Below are 20,247 nucleotides of genomic sequence, written 5' to 3'. Positions count from 1 at the left end.
GCCTCAATTCATACAAGTTTTCCCAGGTTTCTCTGAATTATTCCCCTTCATCATCTTTTATGCATAATAGCATTTTGTTACATTCCCTTTTAGTTTCCAGTTTTTTTGCCACTCTAAAGAGAGCTACTATAAATGTTTTTGTACAGAGGAGTCTTTTTCCTCTTTTCTTTGATAATTTTTGATTATAGGTCTAGTTGTGTTATTGTTGGGTCAAAGGACTTGCATAATTTAGTGATTTTTATGGGTATAGATCCAAGTTTCTTTCCAGAATGGTTGGACAATTCATAGCTCCACCAACTGTATATTAGTTTTCCTGCTTTCTTGAAGGCCTTTTAAGTTTGTAATTTTCTTTTTTAATATTGACTTTGCTATTCTGATAGGTATGAATTAGAAACTTGGAGTTGCTTTAATGTTAATTTCTCTAATTATTAGATATATGGAACATTTTCTATATGGCTATTGATAATTTGAATTTCTTTCTCTGAAAACTGCTTTTACATATCCTTTAACAATTTATCAGTTTCAAAAAAACTTTTAAAATTTTCCAAACACACTGATTTGAATTTTATTTCTCCTCTATACCCTCTAATAGGTGTGCCAATGAACACTGAAATGACTTAAAGGCAAATGTTGGATGAGAGGAGACAGAATAAAATCGAAGGATAGGAATAATTCACAAGAGGATAATTAATATAATAGAATGTTGTCTATAGTGTGACATTTGATTCTTTACTAATCCTAGATGTCCAAGGCTACATTTAGAACATGTTTCAGAATATTCCAGTGTGTCTCAGTTAGTTCTATTTTAAATACCTAGACTTTCTACCCCCCAAATGTGTTAGATTATCCTAATCATCAGTGATAAGAAATTTCATAGCTTTATCAGTGTTTGGAGAATGAGAATGTACTATATGTGATACTGCCCAGAAATGAAAGAATATTCTCAGATTTGTTTCACTTTTCTTTCAGTTCATCCAAACAAGTTCTGATATGTTGATATTTTGCATTTATTGAAACCAGACATACCAATGAAAATCCAGCTGCTGTACTTTTAGCAAGTTATTATTTCTTGCCAGGGAGTTAATGGTTCTACAGGAGTCATAATTTTTTTCTGCTACTTGTAGTACCCTAGAAGATTCATATAGGAAAAATACCAGAAGGGTACTTCAATGGATCTATGATCTCATTTATATGGATAATATCTCCAGTGGTACAGATGGTAATTCATTTGTATATTTCCATCCCATATAATTCTAATCCATTTCCTTCTACCATTCCTTCATATGGCTTCTATGCAATGTTTTTGAGTCTTTTCCTGTACCTTTTGCCATGATATACATACATATATGCATTTGTACATGCAGATATACTACATATGTATATGCATGTATATGGGGGTAGTTTGATGGTGCAGTGAATAGAATGCTGGGTCTGGAGTCAGGAAGACCTACGTTCAAATCTATCCTCAGATACTTATTAACTGTATGACTCTGGTCAAGTCACTTAAACTTCCTTGCCTCAGTTTCCTTATCTATAGAAAGAGCTGAAGAAATAAATGGCAAACCACTCTAGTATCTCTACCAAGAAAACCCATAAAGGGATCACAGAGTCAAATATGACAAATATCTAAACAACAGAAGGCATCTATTTTGTTCTCCTCTTTCTCTGTCTCTGTCTTTGCCTCTCTGTTTCTCCCTCTCCCTCTTCTTTTCCCTCTCCCTCTCTGTACCTTCCTCCTTCCCTCCATGTCTCCCTTCCTCCCTCCCCCCCCTCTCTCTGTCTCTCTGTCTCCCTCTCTCTCTCTCTCTCTCTCTCTCTCTCTCTCTCTCTCTCTCTCTCTCTGTCTCTCTCTCTCCTCTGTCTCTCTTTCTGTCTCTCTCCTCTCTCTCTGTCTCTGTCTCTGTCTCTCTCTCTGTCTCTGTCTCTCTCTCCTCTCTTTCTGTGTCTGTGTCTCTCTCTCTATGTCTGTGTCTCTGTCTCTGTCTGTGTCTGTGTCTCTGTCTCTGTCTCTCTCTCTCTCTCTTTCTCCTATCTACTCCTGCTTTCTCATTTTATTTATGGGGAAGCAAAGACTCAGAGATATGAAAAGAATTGCCCAAAGTTATATTGGTAGTAAGCAACAGAGGAAAGATTTGAATTAAGATCATCTAACTCCAGAGATCTAGATTTAGAATAAGATAACTGATGTCCAAATCTCATACCTGCTACTTATAGTCTTTGTGACCTTGAATTAGTCACTTAATTTCTCTAGGCCTCAGTTTTGTCATCTTTAAAATGAGGGAGTTGAACTATTTGATTTTTAAGGTCCCCAGTTCTTAATTTGTGTTTTTGTCTTTTTTCTAAGCTAGCTCTGTTAATACTTTGTGTTAAGTTGAGTAGATCAGGGCTTAAAAATACAAATCTAAAAGTATGGTGGGTTCTGTAAAAGGACAAAAAAAGAAAATGGAAATGGCTTCCCCTTTGGCATCTGCCACCACTGGAAATCATTTTTGCTTAGAGCATTCAAGTATAATAATTTTGTTTATAGGAAAGGAATAGAATAAATGAAAATGTGCACTTCCTAAAGTGGCAAGAGGCTTCTAATCTATTCACCACTTGGACAGTAGTGGGTGGAAAGGAGGAGAGTAAAGTTGAAGCAAGGTAAGGCTAATCAATTCTAATGACTCTGGCAGCAAATGTTTGGAGGTTAATTATCTTCCCAAAGAGTAACTATTCATCTTTTTTCCCCGCTCTGCCATAATACCCCACAATGCTAATTTTCATTTTAAGACATGAATACTAATGGCAGAGAAAAGGTCTAATATACATAACTCAAAAGAAGGAGTAAATTTGCCACAATGGTACACTAGACCACATCAATAAAACCCAAACTAAAAGATCACAGACTCTAAATATTCCCAGAACATAAATATTTTCTATACAGAACCACTATTAGCAGAAATGGTCAAGCATTTGCTTCACTTAATATGGTCAAGCATTTGCTTCATTTAATAGTATGGCTCTTTTCCTTAACCGTTCACTGAAATGCCATTAGAGGAATTCATACCTGGCATTTATTAAAGAGAGAGGCTGTCACTTGTAGACTTGAGAGTTTTAAGAGTGTGATTGAAGGTTTGGGTTCTCAGTCCTCAAGTTTAAGTAGCTAGGAAGTGAATGAGTGGGATTAGTTGTGGTAGAATAGAGGGTCAAATGAATATCAATGAATATTTCACAGTATTTTGAAGCTGGAAGGGACATCAGAGGTTATCTATCCCAATTCCCCCAATTTTTGCTAAAAGGGAATTTAAGGTTCATAGAATTTTAGAGTTGGTACAGACTTCAGACCATCTAGTTCAATCCATACTTGAAAAAGAATTCTTTTTATGGAAGAGCTTTGTAACCTCGGGTTTGTAAACATAAAAAACATGTTTTCAACTTTATTATTATTATTGATCACCTTTGAAATCCTATTCTTCGTATTATATACATATAAAATATTATTCTGAGAAGGGCTCCATAGATTTTACCAGATAGTTCCAAAGGAATTAGCTTATGACTCCCCCAAAATCTCCATAACTATGGAGATTCTATGACATATCTAACAAGGGGTTAGATATCCTTAGCCTGAAGTCCTCAAAATATAGGGAAGCCATTAACTTCTGAGCAGGATCATTATACTTTTGGATAACTCTAATTATTGAAAAAAGCTTTCCTTAAATTAAACCCTAAACTCCCATTGCCCCAATCAATGCTCCATTTTCAATTCTGTGATTGCATGACTTTTGCATGGTCAGTCTATACCCAATATGATACAAAAGAAACTTTCCTTTCTAAACATTACAATGCCCAGGGAATGACATAGAGTAATATAATTAAGGTCAGCACACCCTCTGGGAGATTAGCAGACTCCATCTGCTATATACACCTTTTCAAGCTTCAGACAAAGTAGTATCTTTGGAGTAACCTCTAATTTTTGACATGTTCAAGACCAGAATCTATGAAAAGTCTATGTGCTTAGCCCTATGCTAGATGGGGGGAAATGAAAAAATTAAAACATGGATCCTATATTTAGGCAACTTCCTTATCCTCTTGATTTTAAGTAAAATCAGTATAAAATTGAGACTTATTTTAGATGATAGTACTCTACTAGTCAGGAAAGATTTTATGGAGGAAATGGTAATCAAATTGAACCTTGAAAGATGAGAAAACTATGAATAGATATGTATTGGGAAAATGGGAGATGTAGAGGATTGAATCGGACAAAGAAAAAGCTTTTCAGGAATAAGGAATAAGGCATTGTAAGAAAAGGAATAGAGAAGAGGTGTGTGTGGCACAGGAGTGGTATGGTATAGAGATTATTCAGGTTAAAAACTGAGGCTGTGTATGAAGAAGTAATAAGAATTTTAAAAGGATGGTGGGTTATATTATTGAGAACATTTTAAGCCAGATTGAAGATTTTATACTTGATCCTAAAGGCAATGAGGAGCTATTATAGGTTTTTGAGCAGGCATGTGACAAGATGGAAGAATTGTTCATGAAGATTAATCTGGCCGTAGCATAGGATGCATTATTGGGAAGAGACACTGGAATAAGGGTGGCAAATTAAATGGCACTTGCAATAATCTAGACAAGAAGTGAGTTTGGATTTAAGATAGTGAGTCTAATTTTGGAGAGAAAAAGGCAAAGCTATTGTACAGTTCAAAGAACACTAAATTTGAATACTGTATTTGAGAGGGAGCATGGCATACATAGTGAAGAGAGTGCTGGATTTGTTAAAATCCCAGGGCTGTATACCAATGGACAAATTAGCCTCGCTAAGCCTCAGTTTCTCTCTCTCTCTCTCTCTCTCTCTCTCTCTCTCTCTCTCTCTCTCTATATATATATATATATATATATGTGTATGCATATATATATGAAATGAGAATAATATTTTGTAAACCTCCCTTATTGTATTGTCTTGAAGCCCAAATGAGATGCTGAACATAAAATATTTTATGGATGTTGAGTTGCTATTTCTCATCTATAAAATAGGGATCATAGTTTTAGTGCTAAAAAGACTTTACAGGTCATCTAGTTCAACATTATTTTGTATTTTGGGAAGCTGAGTCCTAGAGAGGTCAAGTGACTTAGCTAAGGTCAAATAGGTAGTAATGAACTAGGATTTGAACACAAGTACTTTACTAATTCAGAATCTGTTCCACTATCCCAGACTGGATGATAGCTATACTTTTCCTTACATAGAAGAATAAAAACAGGTAATACATTCAAAGTATTTTACAAATGCTATATCAAACGCTATCTATTATTATATTTATTTGATGTGTCTTAAATGTCATCTATAGTCTTCATTCTTCCCATCTCCATTAACATCTTCAGTCTATCCCATAAAAAAATCCCATCTGTCTGAAATCAAGAAATGCCAGCTTTGCTCAAGTAAGAAGAGCTTGACTGAAGGTGAGTAGGTCCTAGTGGCAGTTTAGTATTGGACTTTGACCAGAAAAGAGCTTACTCCAGGAGTAGCATTTGCTCATATATTTGACTAACAATACCAGCTTCAAAATGGGTTTTTTAATTGCTACAGGTACAGTGCTCTTTATTATTGACTTCTAGATTGGCAGAAGCCAAATGACCCATTATTCCCCCATGAAACAATAGAAAAATCAATGTTCATTTGGTGAGGACACACTCATCCCATTAAGAAGAGGTCATTTTCATACTCTTTGGCAGTGTTGCACAAGTTGTTACAGTCTCACAGTCCTGTGTGCAGTCTAGATATAGTGGTGTAGTGGATTCAGAACCAGTCTTAAAGCCAGGAAGATATGAGTTCAAGTCTTGCCTCTAGGGCATGTTTGCTTTTTGATCCCGGGCAAGTCATTTAAGTTCTCACTGCTATGGGCAATTCCATGACTATACATTACAAAGAAGATGTTATGTTAGATTAGAAGTAGTTTTATCTCCTGAGGATTTCCTAGACCAATGAAATGACAGATCTGGTCACATATACCACAAAAATATATTAATGGATGTTGGTAACTATTTAGGTTCTAACCACAATTGGAAAGGAATGGCTTTACTCATTGAATTTTTCCAAAAGGCCAGACCTTTATAAAAGATAGTTTTGAAAGGGCTTGTGAGAAGTATAATTGCATAGATAAGCTAGAGTTATTTTAAATGATCCTTTGGTTTTTACATATGAGTATGATGCTGTGAGGGAGAGAAAGAGATGTACCTATGTTGGGCTTAAAAAAATCTTTTCTTTCTTTCCACATGTCCCTCATATACTATTAGCAGATATTGCTCAGAGAAAGCTAATACTACAAACCCTTCCAAATGGGAAACTAAGGTAGTGAAGGGGCAGTGAATCATTTAACCTTGACACTGATCAATGGTCCAAGTGAGAACAGGACTAGATGATCTTATCCTTGACCTTTCTCAGTTGCTGAGCTTTTGCAAGTTATTAGAACACCAAACAGATGGCATTGGCTAATTTTCATTAAAAGTAATGGAGTGAGACCTGTCCCAGAATTCCCACAATCACACACTGGACTCCTCTCAGTGAGGGCTTCAGCAAACATCTCTCATTCTTCATCCTGTATCATTTACAACACTGAACAAACCATGGTAGCACTGCTGCTGTGATTAATTGCCCTTTTCCCGAGGAAGTGCTTTAGGAAGTGCTCCAAGAGAGTGACTTTCTTGCTTCCTAGGGAGAATCAATGTATTTTCTATTTGTATGTCTCAAGTATGACAATTTTTAGAAGGAAAATAGAATTGAGAGATATGACTATTAAGAAGGGGACATGCGAAGAGGAGATATTTACTTTTGGGAGCGACTTGCCTTTTTTAAGAAGTGGAACTGTCCATCAGCACCATTAATTAATTGTTTTGAGTCGGTAGTGAAAGTGGAGAGACCCTAAAATATAACCTATCAAGGTGGTTGTTTTGACCCCTGGATTTCTGCTGAAATGATTCAGGGAATTAGCCAGAGAAGGAAGGGCATGCCAGCTGATCTGAGGATCATATACAAATAATAATCCTATAAACCTTTTTTTTTACTATTACCATGCTAGTTAGTATCAAACAGAAGAGAGGGGCTTTCTATTCCTCCTTATACATACTCCACACATCTGAACTTTGTTTTTGTTTCTTTTCATCTCCAAAGTTACAGATGATGTTAATTTCAAGCTGAATTCACCTCTATGAATATATTGGGGAATAAGGATGAATGTGCAGGTGATTTGCTACAGGTTCAGCATCTCTTAAAGATGACCTAGGTCTTGTTGCCCCATAGGAGTTGTCCTGGATTCAATGTTAGGATAATGGGAAAGATACAAGAAAATGCTTCAATATATAGAGACACTGATGGAGTGGAAATGCAATTTCTTCTGACTAAGGGACATTTTAGGTCTGAAGGATTATTCCCCAGGTCCAAAGTTCAGCTTCTTGTGAGGGATGTACAACTTACAAAGAAAATTTTCTCTTAGGCACTAGCTACTTTAAAGACTGGAAAGGGTCTACCTGCCAATTCAGATCTCTCCTTATGTAGGTATAACATGAACCTTGTGAATTACTATGACAGCTAGCCTTCAGATGTCAGAGTTGAGTCAAGGAAGGAAGATTCTACTACCGGCCCCAAACATGTCATATCATCTGTTTATTAGACAAAGGAAACAAAGTAGGAATATATGCTGTATCAGCCACATAATTTTCTCTGGGTCTCAGGATTCCTATATCTGAATGCATGTACAATATTAGCATAAATCATATTAATATTATTAAGAAGTGGCCAGACGCAGTTTAGTACTAACTTCCTTGGACTAAAGAAGTAATGTAGGTGTGGACTTTTAAAATGTATGAATAGGCAACTTGAATTGACACAAATTTCTACATCAGTTAGTCATGAGAAGTCCAATAAGTTTAAACTCTGAGGTTTGACCAATCATTGGAAAACTTTAAACTATGTTTGACTGAAACAGAGAAATTGAGTGTTACATGATTAGAGCTGAATGTATTTATATTTTTGGAGGATCATATACTTGAGTTACATAAACATAAAAAGAAGCAGTTCTAGGATCATAATGGAAGAAGTATGGAAAGATGCATGAACAATTCAAAATTGTAAAATGCTGTCTCCATGGCCAATGCTACCTGAGACCTGTGGCCATAGTACTCTGATATATATCAGTTTGAGTTAGACCACAGATCTTCCTTAAAAATAGTTCAAAATTCATCTTACCCTTGGAGAAGAATTGGACAAGAGGTAATGGTGGATCTCCCACAGTGGAGGAATATTTAGTGCTGAATTTTCTAAAGGCTTGAGACACTGCATTTCAGACACCCTTTCAACTGAATGGGGAATGTAGTGGCCTTTTTATATTGGGGTAAGAAAATGAATTTCTTTGGGGAATTTCCCCCTTGGAATTTATCTTAAGCAGAGTCTTAGCAAGCAATAATAAATATTGGAGAAAAGCCAGCAGAATAAATTATATGTGTGGAATTGATTAAGGACAGTTTATTCCCTTTTGCATTATGAAAATGGATGGATTTTTTGGCTCTTTGCCTAATACAAGGAAGTGGTGTGAATATAGAGATAGAGAAAGACTTAGTTATGAGCTCCTAATTTTATGCTTCTTGTAGAAGTAATGGCTAGACTTTTAATTTCATTGGCATGGGGAACTCTCAGGTAAGGAAACCCTCTTTATCAATGTAGTTCAGCAACTTCTTTGCAACTTATAGTTTTAGAGAATTGCTTAGAACAATAATGCTAAAGTCAAATAGAAATAGAGGTCACTAAACCACACAGAAAGATCTCTTGAGGCTGTATATTGACTTAGAAAACCTCATATTAATAATTAAGTTCTATTATATTTTTATTTATTTAGTTAGATATTTCCCAATTACATTTTAGTCATTTTCTGGTTCTACTGGAGAGTGTTGCTGAAAGTGTGTATATACTTTTGAGTTTTACATCTCTGACTTAGAGCAATATGAGATCATGTCTTAACCAGGCTCAGATAGCCCTTATATTTTAGAAGTGAAACTTCAACCCAGGTCTTCCTGACTTTGAGGCTGGCTCTCTTTCTTTTCTATAACACTGTCTTAATATGATTCGTTCTTTTCTTTTGGTTACTTTTAGTTTTATTGATGCGTTTTCCCCCTTTATATTTCCCAATTACTCCAATCTCAGGAGAGATCCCTTGTAGTAGAATAAAGCAATTAAGTAAAACAAACAATAGAGTGACTTCATCTGAAAGAACATACAGTATTTCACACCAGTAGGATACCCTACCTCTCTAATAAAAATAATAAAAAATCGATTTCATTTTCCAACCTTACTCCACAAAAATAAAAGAATATGTATTGTAACAAACAGGCATAATTAAGCAAGACAAATTCCACTAAATAGCTTTATTAAAAATATTTATTATTCTGATCATAAATCCATCACTTCACTGTAATAAATAACATGTTTCATTTTAGTTCTCTGGAATTATGAATGGTCATTATATTGGTCATAATTCTTACAACTTTTGAGGTTGGTTGTTTTTATGGTGTTGCCACTATTGTATAAATTGTTCTTCTGGTTCTGTTAATTTCCCTCTGTGTCAGATCATATATGTCATCCAATGTTGAAATCATCTATTTCCTAATTTATTACAGCAGAATATTCAGGATGTAAAGATCACCAGAGCCACGAGAGGAGCTGAATGCTGGACAGACCACCAATTGGTTAGAGCGACTCTTCAAATGCATATTGCGCCTCACCATCCAAAACATGCCCAGACAGTTCGCACATTTTACAACATGAGTCGTCTTAGAGATCCATCTTATTTGCAAACATTCCAGTCCTGCCTGGACGACAAGCTGTCTGCCAAGGGACCACTCACTGGAAGCTCAACTGAGATATGGAACCAGTTCAGAGACACAGTGAAGGAAACATCAAAGGCAGTTCTAGGCCCCAAACAACGCAACCACCAGGACTGGTTTGATGAGAACAACACTGCTATTGAAGACCTATTGAGCAAGAAGAACAAAGCCTTTATGAAGTGGCAAAATAACCCAAACTCTGCTCCTAAAAAGGACAGATTCAAGTCTCTCCAAGCCACGGCACAGCGTGAGATCAGGAAGATGCAAGACTGATGGTGGGAAAAAAAGGCAGAAGAAATCCAGCAGTTTGCTGATATGAAAAACTACAAACAATTTTTCAGTGCCCTCAAGACTGTCTATGGGCCATTAAAACCCACCACCACTATCCTCTGACGATGACACTCTCATAAAAGATAAAAAAAGGCATCAGCAACAGGTGGAAAGAACACTTCAGTCAGCTTCTCAACTGACCCTCTTCAGTTGACCAAAGTGCCCTTGACCAGATCCCCCAAAACCACACCATTGAACAACTTGACATTCCTCCTTCAATAGAGGAAGTCCAAAAAGCCATTAAACAAATGAATGCAGGCAAGGCACCCGGTAAAGACAGGATCCCAACCGAGGTGTACAAGGCCTTAAATGGAAAGGCGCTCCAGGCATTCCACATAGAGCTGACCAGCATATGGGAAGAGGAAGACATGCCCCCAGAACTCAGAGATGCCTCCATCATAGCCCTATACAAGAACAAAGGCTCACGAGCAGCCTGTGACAACCACAGAGGCATCTCACTACTCTCCACTGCTGGAAAGATCCTTGCCCGTGTTATACTCAACAGACTCCTGTCATCTGTTTCAGAGCAGAACCTTCCTGAATCACAATGTGGCTTCCGACCAGATCGCAGCACCATCGACATGGTCTTCACGGTGAGCCAAATGCAGGAAAAATGCCTTGAGCAGAACCTGAGTCTCTACATTGTCTTCATAGATCTGACAAAGGCCTTCGACACAGTGAACAGGGACGCATTGTGGGTGATCCTCATCAAGCTCGGTTGCCCAACAAAATTCGTCAAACTGATCCAGCTCTTTCATGTCGTCATGACAGGGGAAGTCCTATCTGGTGGAGAGACTTCTGACCGCTTCAACATCTCCAATGGCATGAAACAAGGCTGTGTCCTCGCTCTGGTACTATTCAACCTATTTTTCACCCAAGTATTACGACATGCTGTGATGGATCTAGACCTGGGCATCTACATCAAATACCGATTGGATGGCTCACTATTTGACCTTCGCCACCTGACTGCAAAAACAAAGACAACAGAGAGACTCATCCCGGAAGCTCTCTTTGCAGATGACTGTGCTCTCATGGCCCACCAAGAAAATCATCTTCAAACCATTGTGGACAGGTTCTCCACCACAACAAAACTGTTTGGCCTGACTATCAGCCTCAGCAAAACAGAGGTGCTCTTCCAACCTGCACCAGGGAGGCCAACTAACCAGCTGTGCATTACAATCGATGGCACGCAGCTTTCCAACATCAACACTTTCAAGTACCTGGGCAGCACCATCGCCAACGACGGGTCCCTAGACCATGAGATCAATGCCAGGATCCAAAAGGCCAGCCAGGTACTTGGGCGGCTGTGCTGCAAAGTCCTCCAACACAGCGGTGTAAGCACTGCGACGAAGCTCAAAGTGTACAACGCAGTGGTCCTCAGCTCGCTCCTGTACGGCTGTGAGACATGGACACTGTACTGGAGCACATGAAACAGCTGGAGCAATTCCACCAACGCTCCCTCCGGTCAATCATGAGGATCCAATGGCAGGACTGAATCACCAACCAGGAAGTCCTCGACAGAGCCAACTCCACCAGCATCGAAGTCCTGGTCCTCAAACCCAGCTACGATGGTCTGTACATGTCATCTGCATGGACCTACAGCCAATACCAAGACAGGTGTTCTATGGTGAACTGTCAGCTGGACTCAGGAAACAAGGCCGACCAAAGAGAAGATTCAAGGATCAGCTAAAGTCCAATTTGAAGTGGGCTGGCATGACACCAAAGCAACTAGAACTCGCTGCCTCTGACAGAAGCAGCTGGCGAACCCACATTCACCAGGCCGCCACCACCTTTGAAGATGAGCGATGTCAACGTCTTGCCGCTGCACGGGAACGCCGACACCAGGCCACAACTGCACCTCCCGTAACAACTGGCGTCCCATGCCCCATGTGCCACAAACTGTGCGCCTCAGCCTTTGGACTCCAAAGTCACATGAGGGTACACCGTAGATGAAACTGCACAAAGACAATAGTCATTCTCGGTCACCGAGAGACTACCACTACCAATGTTCCTTCACATTCATACACCACAACTTTTTCATCCATTCTTTAGTTGTTGGACATCCTCTTGATTTATAGCTTTTGCTGCCACAAAAAGAGCAGCTATAAATATTTTGATACTGGGAAAGTTGATTGATCCTGCATCATTTATGTATTGATCCAATTTATAAGCAATTGATTTTGTCCATGTCTTAAGTCATGGCTCTTTGTCTCTGAACTTAGTTCAGGGATTCAGTTGTCCTGTAATGGGTTAAGTTTAGAAATTCAACTCTCCTGCCTCAAGGAATCTAACTAACCATGGAGAATGCATGTGAACACAAGGGAATTTAGTTCTAATATCTTTATACCACCAAGCCATCCTTCAAGGTTGTCTTGTTTGCTGTTCAAAAGGACTAGTTTGTTATCCTTTGACTGCACTTGAATTTCAACAATGAGCACTTCTTAGTTTCATGAGAGAAGAAGGGGGAGGGCAGACACTGCTAGTTCCCATTACAAAACTTCCAACCAATCATATTGTTACTTGTTCCTCAATTCTGTAACCAATTATGTGCCCTCAAATCCATGATGTCATTTACATTGTTCTGTTCTTTGTTCTATACTTCTCAAAACTTATAAAAGGGGAACTGTCCTTTTATCTTTGGCATAAAAGAGGAAAGTCACTGACCCATTTATTGTGAGGCAACATTTTCCTGCTAATAAGTGTTATCTTGCTTTGAGAATTGTCTCAGTTTACCATTTTGTTAGTTTTAATCATGACAATTTATAAAGAGCCATTTCCTATTTCTTTGATTTCTTCTTAGTAAAGGCTTAACAGTAATATAGCTGATTCAAATGACAATCATTGTAAAGTAACTTTTTGTATATGATTACAAATTGAACAGTTGTTCTCATTCATCAGTCCACTAATGGTGCATCAATGTTCCTATATTCCCCAAACCCTTCCAACATATATCATTTTCCTTTAAAAACATCTTTGAAGCTCTAATGGGTATGAAAGGGAAATTAGATCAAAGAGGAGGCAATTTGTTAAAACACATACCTGGTTTGTGCAAATAGAAGTATAAGCAAACATGGGAGGAATGGGAATCACTTGAACTTCACTCATTTAAAATGATTAAAGGAGGTTGGAATACATACATGCAATTATGAAAAGAATTTGAGAGAAACACGTTCAACTCAAAAAGTTATAGAAAGTAACGGAGGAATATGAGGGAGGATTAGGTTCAGGGAGGGAATTAGTCATGAAAGCCTTGTTTGTATAAGGAATAGTGAAGAAAAGGCTGAAAAACAAAAAAAGGGGGAATAATAACTTTTTATTTTTCACAGAATCATAAAATTCCAGAGTTAGGATGGACTTCAGAAGTCATCTTTTCCAGCTTTTGTACAAATCATTCATTCTACCTATAGTATACTTGAAGACTGACCAGAAAGACCTCCCTTTGGCAGCCTCAGTGTGTGGGCAAGTCATAGCCTCATGAAGCAGCTTATCTCATTTTTATATATCTGTGCTTCTTAAGAAATTGCTTTTTATATATTCATATCCTTGGGACTTCTATTCAGTGACCTTATTTCTGCTTTTAAGGCCAATTCTTCATCTGTTCTTCAACTCTTCAAGAATGTCCTGAGGGTTATCAAGTCTTCCTCAGGTATTCTCTCATGGCAAAACATACTCCATTTTCTTTTGTAGATCTGCAGATAAATAAAGCACTTGTTAAGTGCTTAATCACTGGGGAATATCAGTAAGCAAAATAGTCTCTGACCTCAAAGAGTTGACATTGTAAAGAAAAAGATAACTAAGAGAAGGGATTATAATGTATGTGTGTATTTATGTACACAAATATACATTATATATAAACATACATTTATACATATGTACATATATACATATAATATGAATTTCTGGACAATTTCTCAACATCCTGGCTACCAGACTTCTCTTACATGTCCTTCTTAAAAATGTGTCACTTAGAACTGAAAATAGTACTCTGGGTACATGTCAGATATGGTAGGATAAATTTCTTTCTCTGGCTTACATATATATATATATATATACATACACACATATATATATATGCTTCTCTACTTTTTTGATTGCTTTTTTTGGGAAAATTTTATTTAGTTAGTTGATTTAGAATATTTTTCCATGGTTACAAGATTCATATTCTTTCCCTCCCCTCCCCTCAAAACCCCTCCCATAGCTGGCATGCAATTCCACTGGGCTTAACATGTATCATTGATTAAGACCTATTTCCATATTGTTAATATTTGCACTAGGGTGATCGTTTAGAGTCTACATCCTCAATCATATCCCCATCGACCCATGTGATCAAGCAGTTGTTTTTCTTCAGTGTTTCTATTCCCACAGTTCTTTCTCTGGATGTGAATAGTGTTCTTTCTCATAACTCCCCCAGAATAGTTCTGAATCATTGCATTGCTACTAGCAGATAAGTCCATTACATTTGATTGTACCACAGTGTATCAGTCTCTGTGTATATTGTTCTCCTGGCTCTGCTTCTTTCACTCTGCATCACTTCCTGGAGGTTGTTCCAATTTACATGGAATTCCTCCAACTTATTATTCCTTTGAGCACAATAGTATTCCATCACCAACAGATACCACAATTTGTTCAGCCATTCCCCAATTGGAGGGCATCCCATCATTTTCCAATTTTTTGCTACCACAAAGAGCATGGCTATGAATATTCTTGTACAAGTATTTTTCCTTTTTATCTCTTTGGGGTACAAACTCAGCAGTGCTATGGCTGGGTCAAAGGGCAAACTTTCTTTTAGTGCCCTTTGGGCATAGTTCCAAATTGCCATATAGAATGGTTGGATCAATTCACAACTCCACCAGCAATGCATTAATGTCCCAATTTTGCCATATCTCTCCAACATTTATTACTTTCCTTGGCATTCATTTTAGCCAATCTGCTAGGTGTGAGTTGATACCTAAGAGTTGTTTTGATTTGCATTTCTCTGATTATAAGAGATTTAGAACACTTTTTCATGTGCTTATTAATAGTTTTGATTTCTTTAACTGAAAATTGCGTATTCATGTCCCTTACCCATTTATGAATTGGGGAATGGCTTGATTTTTTGTAGAATTGATTTAGTTCCTTATAAATTTGAGTTATTGGACCTTTGTCAGAGGTTTTTGTTATAAAGATTGTTCCCATTTTGTTGCTTCCCTTCTAATTTTGATTGCATTGGTTTTGTTTGTACAAAGCCCTTTTAATTTAATGCAATCAAAATTATTTATTTTGCATTTTGTTATTTTTTCCAACTCTTGCTTGGTCTTAAAATATTTCCTTTTCCAAAGATCTGACAGGTATACTATTCTGTGTTCACCTAATTTACTTACAGTTTCCTTCTTTATATTCAAGTCATTAACCCATTATGAGTTTATCTTGCTGTAAGGTGTGAGATGTTGATTTAAACCTGATCTCTCCCATACTGTTTTCCAATTTTCCCAACAGTTTTTGTCAAATATTGGATTTTTGTCCCCAAATCTGGGATCTTTGGGTTTATCACAGACTGTCTTGCTGAGGTTACTTACCCCAAGTCTATTCTACTGATCCTCCCTTCTGTCGCTTAGTCAGTTACCATATTGTTTTGATGACTACTGCTTTATGGTATAGTTTAAGATTTGGTACTGCTAGGCCACCTTCCTTCACATTTTTTTCATTATTTCCCTTCATATTCTTGATCTTTTGTTCTTCCAAATAAAATTTGTTGTTTTTTCTAATTTAATAAAAAAGTTTCTTGGTAGTTCGATGGGGACAGTACTAGATAAGTAAACTAGTTTGGGTAGGATTGAGGTTATCTCATTCTACCCATGAGCAATTTATGTTTTTCCAATTATTTAGATCTAGTTTTAATTGTGTGGAGAGTGTTTTGTAGTTGTGTTCATATAGTTCCTGTGTTTGTCTTGACAGATAGATTCCCAAGTATTTTATATTATCTAGGATGATTTTATATGGAACTTCTCTTTTTAACTCTTGCTGCTGGGATGAGTTGGAAGTATATAGAAATACTGATGACTTATGTGGGTTTATTTTGTATCCTGCAACTTTGCTAAAGCTTTTGATTTTTTTCCACTAGCTTTTTAGTGGATTATCTAGGATTCTTTAGGTAGACTATCATATCATCTGCAAAGAGGGATAGTTTGGCCTCCTCATTACCTATTTTAATACCTCCAATTTCTTTTTCTTCTCTAATTGCTACTGCTAGTGTTTCTAGTACAATGTTAAATAATAGAGGTGATAATGGGCATCCTTGTTTCACTCCTGATCTTATTAGGAATGCTTCTAGTTTATCCCTATTGCAGATGATACTTGTTGATGGTTTTAGATATATAATTTATTATTTTTGAAAAGGTCATTCTATTCCTATACTTTCTGGTGTTTTTCAATAGGAATGAGTGTTGTATTTTATCAAATGCTTTTTCTGTATATATTGAGATAATCATGTGATTTTTGTTTTTTTGCTTGTTTATATGGTCAATTATGTGATGGTTTTCCCAATATTGAATCATCCTTGCATTCCTGGTATAAATCCTACCTGATCATAATGAATAACCATTGTGATTACTTGCTGGAGTCTTTTTGCTAGTATTTTATTTAAGATTTTTACATCTATGTTCATTAAGGAGATTGGTCTGTAGTTTTCTTTCTCTATTTTTGATCTACCTGGCTTTGGAATCAGTACCATATTTATGTCATAAAAGAAATTTGGTGGAACTCCTTTGCTTATTCTGTCAAATAGTTTGTATAGTATTGGCATTAGTTATTCTTTGAATGTTTGATAGAATTCACTTGTGAATCCATCTGGTCCTGGGGATTATTTCTTAGGGAGTTCTTTCATGACCTGTTCAATTTCTTTTTCTGATATAGGGTTATTTAAGTATTCTATTTGTTCTTCTGCTAATTTAGGTAATTTATAGTTTTATAAATATTCATCCATATCACCTAGATTGCCATATTTTTTTTGCCATATAATTAGGTGAAAAGTTTTTAATGATTGCCTTGATTTCCTCTTCATTAGAGGTAAGGTCTCCCTTTTCATCTTTGATGCTGTTAATTTGGTTTTCTTCTTTCCTTTTTTTATTAGATTGAACAGTACTTTGTGTATTTTATTTGTTTTTTCAAACTTCCAGCTTCCAGTCTTGTTAATTAATTAATTCAATAGTACTTTTATTTTCTATTTTATTAATTTCACCTTTAATTTTTAGCATCTCTAATTTAGTTTTCATTTGGAGATTTTTAATTTGTTCACTTTCTAGTTTTTAAATTTGCTTGCCCAATTCATTGACTTCTGTCCTCCCTAATTTATTAATATATGATCTCAAGGATATATATTTCCCCCTGAGTACTGCTTTGGCTGCATACCATAGATTTTGAAGGGATGTCTCATCATTGTAATTTTCTTCTATGAAATTATTAATTGTTTCTATGATTCATTCTTTAACTAACCAATTTTGGAGAATCATATTATTTAATTTCCAAGCATTTGATTTCTGGGCTTCAATTTCCAAGTGGGAGATCCTGTCTTTTATACTGTTGTTTTCTTTTTGAACTGTTTCCCACTTCTTGCCATGACTCTTCCATTTTTCTTATAATCTCAGATTTAAAGTCTTCAAGAACTTGTGATCAATTTCCATTTTTTCCTGAAGGTTTGGGTATATTTACTTGTTTGTCTTCTTCTGCTGTCTCCTCTTTAGTTTGTAATTTTTCTTCATAAAAATTATCAAGGGTTAAGGTCTTCTTCTTCTTCTCCTTCTCCTCTTCCTCCTCCTCCTCCTCCTCCTCCTACTCCTCCTCCTTTTCCTTCTTCTTCTGGTGTTTATGGAGTTGGTGGCCATTGCCTTGTTCCTTCCTGTTCAGAAGTCTAAGTGAGGAATGTGGGCAGTCTTTGTATTGGGCTCAGGAGAGGATTTTTTCCCTGACTATATTTATCCCAGTCCTTAGCAGTGTCTAGCTGCTCTTAGGGGCAGGTTTAGCCCCTAAGAACTTAGAGATTGCCTTGTAGAGCTCTGGGTGTGGAGGGTAGGCAAGACTTTGTATTGAGTTCTGGAGAGGCTTTTAACCACAGGCTATTGTTCCAGTCTCTGGACATCTTGCTTTTAGCTACTTCTCTCTGCCCAAGCTCAGTGCCCTATCTTCAAGTTTCCTCAGCCTCCTGGGGTCTCTAGTCTTGCTGCACTTATGGGCAGGTCCAGTCCCTGAGAACTTAAAGTTTGCCTGGAAGAGGTCTGGGTGTGGAGTGCAGGCAGGTCTCAGTATTGAGAATGTGAAGATTGGATTTAGCTCTCCCCTCATTTTAACAATGAAGATACTTAGCTCTTCCTTATTGTGAAGATAAATTGTAATCCCCTGATTGTAACAATGAAGGTACTTAGCTCTTTCTTTATTGGGAAGATTGAATTGTAATCCACAATCTATTTTTAGATTTTAATCTACAAAAGGTGATAACTCAGTATTTTAAGTAGATCTACCCATTTTAACTACAAAAGGTGTTAAGTAACTACAAAAGGTGAACTAACCAAGAGAGCTGTTAAGTAACCCAAGAGCTATAATCTAACCAAAGAATGTATGAACTAAAGAGTGGGTAGTCCTGGAGAAAAAGCGTCTGTTGTGATTGGTAGACATGAACTTTAGGGGAGCTGACACAAGAGAAAAAAGATCTTTAAAAAGAGGACAAAAGGCCAGAAGGAGATATTCAATTTGAGATTCAAGTTGGATGGAGGATCTCTGACACTGGAGTGGGACTGGAGGATCAGTCTCTGGATATTCGATTCGATTTGAGGAGATTGAAGAGCTCTCTGACTAGGAGGAGAGACTGGATGAAAGACACTTGAGGAACACCAGACTTCTTTCCATTTAGACAGTCACCATTGGTGAGTGAAAGGCTGACTTAGGAACCTTGCCTTTCTCAGAGGTATAAAACCTCTGAGAAAGGCCCATTGTCTTGAGACTTCTTTTCTCTGATTAAAGTCTTAGTATTTCTACCTGCCTCAGAGGAAGCCAGAGTTTTCTCCTTTTCTCATTCCCTCTATTGTAAATAAACTACTATAAATTCCATTTACTTTAGTAATTTATTTTGGGATTTAGAAATTAAATCCCTGGTGACCACCTAATTAATGTATTTAAGTCTCAACCATAAAACAATTTAACAAGAGCTAGAGAAGTTTTTGCCTGAAGGTCTTTTTTTCAGTTCTCTGTGGTGTTTTGCTGTGAGGCACACCCACTGCCCAAGCACCGTGCCCTACCTCCACATTTCTTCAGCCTCCTGGTGTCCAAAGTCTAGTTTCTCTTAGGGGTAAGTCTGTGTTGACCTCAGCCAGCCTCCCTCCTAGAACTTTGAAGTTTGTCCCGTGCTTGCTCAGACTTTGGAGAGGGGTGATGAGCTCGCCCCTTGGTGGGAGAAATTTATCCCCCTTTTAGTGTGTCAATGTCCTAACTTTGCCTACCTTCCATGCTATGCCCTACTATGGAACTCCTTTGCTCATTTGACTTTGGTTTTGTCATTTTGAGGTACTGTGTCTCCATCAATGGACAGGAGAAGAACTCCGCTTCTACTCTGGAGCCAACTTAACCCTGGAAGTTGCTCGACTATGCAACAGATGCATATTGAGCCTCCAATCCACAAAAGCTCCCAGACTTTTTCACACAAACTTTTATTTAGTTTCATCAAAACAATCATACATAGCCATTCATTTGATTTTTGAATCCAAGTGCTTTAAAAAACCATTTATTTTTAACTAAGTGAAAAAAATTTCATCTATCCCTATTAGATATATTATTAACTTCAGATCATCCTTCCAACTTTTCATCCAACACATTAACTATCCTTTCTAGCCTCATAGCATTGTTAAATTTAATAAGCATTTCACCTTTGTCTTTATTCAAACTATTAATAAAAATGTTGATCAGAACAGGACCAGAGGAAGATTAACATTCTGTGGACATGTCTGATAAGTTATTTTGGAATCCTCTTAACTGTAATGCTATCCAGTATATAGCTTTCTATATCATTTACTAAGATATCTTGAAAAACTATTAAATTCCTTGCTG

This window comes from Monodelphis domestica, chromosome 1, assembly GCF_027887165.1.
Source record: "Monodelphis domestica isolate mMonDom1 chromosome 1, mMonDom1.pri, whole genome shotgun sequence".
In the NCBI taxonomy this organism is placed as follows: Eukaryota; Metazoa; Chordata; class Mammalia; order Didelphimorphia; family Didelphidae; genus Monodelphis; species Monodelphis domestica.
This window is presented reverse-complemented; position numbering follows the sequence as displayed.